The following is a 3,005-nucleotide window of genomic DNA, read 5'->3' as shown; positions in this document are numbered from 1 at the left end:
CTGGGCCTCTGTGCCCGTCCCACGCGGCTCAGGGGTTGAAAACCGGCTGTCTCGGGGCTGTTTCTAGCTGCGCGTGCCCAGAGAGGAACCCAGGCCCTTGGGGGCGGGCTGTACCTGTTGGAATTGGAGCCGTTCAGCTTTGTTGCCCAGAGCTGGGCCTCTGTGCCCGTCCCACGCGGCTCAGGGGTTGAAAACCGGCTGTCTCGGGGCTGTTTCTAGCTGCGCGTGCCCAGAGAGGAACCCAGGCCCTTGGGGGCGGGCTGTACCTGTTGGAATTGGAGCCGTTCAGCTTTGTTGCCCAGAGCTGGGCCTCTGTGCCCGTCCCACGCGGCTCAGGGGTTGAAAACCGGCTGTCTCGGGGCTGTTTCTAGCTGCCAATATAATGCTTTTATCCTGCCTGTATTTATCAACCAGACTCAGAGTATGAGTCTTGGGATTGGGGGATGTGCCACACCCAGTGATGCTCAGGGGCTATTCCTGGCTTTGTGGTCATGAGTGGCCCATGCTGGTGCTCTAGGGAACATATGTGGTACCAGTGATTCAAGTCAGGGTCATTGCCATCCAAGTCCTTTACCTCCTGTAGACCTATCTCTCAAGTCCCAGTGCATATTATTTAAATAAGGGAAATAACAATCTCATAAGATTTTTGACTACCTATGAAAACAGAATGCAGTCACTAATGTTAATGCCAGGAATGTCAAGGAATAATGATATGTTAGAGAAACTTGTTTGAATGGTAAAAGATTAAAAAAAATTTTAGAAATATCTAGCTATAATTGGTCGCTGGATGTTGATAACTTGAAAGTTTAGAGCTATACAATCTAATTTCTCTAGAATGACTTAAGATGTAACGAATATTCTCACTCTTGGGAGAAATTGATTCTAAAAATTTATTGTAGAAGACTCAATTTTTAATAGTTTCCTTAGATAAAACTTCTTGATAAATCAAGTTTTATTAATTTTAACAATGGGAATACATTGAGTATTTTAAGCATTTTATTAAAACATTAGCTATTGAACACAATTTTACTTATGAAACTAGGAATTTAGATCTATAAAGTGTGTTGCTGCATTAAAATGTATACTATAAGAAAATACATTACAAATTATGATAATTTACCTGAAAAAATTCTAGCAGTTTTGTAGTTACTTTTGAAATTAGAAATTAGGATTTTCAAAGTCATGCATACTAAAAATTCTACAAAATGATAGCTAATGTAAGTCAGAGAAACAATTCCTAATATGAAAAGAGTAGCTGTACACTATAAGTAAGTGTGGTATATTTGTTGGGGGAAAAAGAAATTGTCTTAAAGTTAAACTGGTTCTTTGTGAAATGAAGAAGACTTTTAGGAAGAACGTAAATGTAGAAGAATGCATATTAAGTATTTTGAGACAGGAACCTTAGGGAAAGAAACTGTGATTAAGTTGAATAGAATTAAATAAATTTATAAGGACTTTGAAATTAAGTTTAAACATTAGTGAACCACCACGACTTACAATGTCACAAATATGTTCATGATTGAATTTCAATTATAAGATGTTCAAGCATCCATCCCTTCACCAGTGTCCACTTTTGTCCACCAATGTCCTCAGTTTCTCACCCTCCAGCCTGCATCTATGGCAGATACTGTTCTCTTTTCCTTTTAGGCACTGTGCTTTGCAATACTGTTATTGAAAGTGTATTATGCATATTACTTTACCTCCTTTCATCACCCAGTTCTTGTCCAGAGTGATCACTTCCCACTGTTATTGTCATAGTGCCCCTTCTCTGATTTAAGATCAGTTTTCCTGGTCTTCATTTCTATTATCTTTGAATATTAATCTCCCTTTGTTTCTTTATATTTCCCAAATGAATATGTCTTCCCTCTCCCTATTATTAATTTTGCTTAGCATGATACTCTCCAGAGATGCTGGGGAGTCTCCTGCCCCCGCGCCTGACTGTCCTCGCTGCAGGGGCCCCTTGGAGGGGAGCAGGTTGAGCTTTCCTCCCCGCCCCGACCAGGGCTCCGGCAGCCAAAGACCTCCAGGACCAGCCACCACCATGCTGAGACCACTCTCCGCACACATGAAGGTACTGGCAGAGGGACAAAGTCATGCGGGTTCCGGGGCCAAGATCTCCAAGCCTACCCGGATTTGGGCCAAGCATCCTCCACCCAGATCCTCCAAATTCCAGTAGGCGGGGGTCACACCCACCAACTGGCCCCTGGCGCCGTGTAATCCCATCAACGGCCAAGACTCAGAGACCAGCTCCTGGAACCGGACATCTTATTATGACATCTTATTATCTCATTCCTACTTTGGACAAACTGGCAGGCTACCAAATGTAGCCTGCCTACACGGCAGAGTCTGGCAAACTCCCCGCGGCGTACCCAATATGCCAAATACCAGTAACAATGATGGGTCTCATTCTCCTAAAGAGCCTTGAATATAATCTCAGGGCTAGGATGAAGGAGACGTTACTGGGGCCTGCTCGAGGCAATTGACGATTAACAGGATGATTTGTGATTTGTGATTGATTTGATACTCTCCATGTCCATACATATTTCAGAGAATTTTATGACTTCATTTTTTTCTAACCACTGCATAGTATTCCATTGTGTAGAGGTACCATAGCTTCTTTATCTACTAGTCTGTTCTGAGAACTTGGGTTGTTTCCAGATTCTGACTATTGTGAATAGTGCTGAAATGAACATAGGCGTGCAGAGCCTTTTCTACATTGTATTTTGAGACTCTAAGGGTACATTCCCAGGAATAAAATTGCTGGGTGATATGGGAGCTCAATTCCTAGCTTTTTGAGGAATACCTATATTGTTTTCCAGAAAGTCTAAACCAGTTAACATTTCCACTAGCAATGAGTACCTATTTACCTGTATCCCAACACTAGTTATGTCTGTTCTTAGTGATGAGTGCCAGACCCATCTCATTGATGTGAGGTGGTGTCCTATTGTTGTTTTGCTATTGTCATATGCCCTTTAACTTTTTGTATTTTGTCTTTTAGGAAGTTT

Source organism: Sorex fumeus, unplaced genomic scaffold (genome assembly GCF_029834395.1).
Source record: "Sorex fumeus unplaced genomic scaffold, SorFum_2.1 ptg000007l, whole genome shotgun sequence".
Taxonomy (NCBI): domain Eukaryota; kingdom Metazoa; phylum Chordata; class Mammalia; order Eulipotyphla; family Soricidae; genus Sorex; species Sorex fumeus.
The sequence above is the reverse complement of the archived record's forward strand: the minus strand, read 5'-3'. Positions refer to the sequence as shown.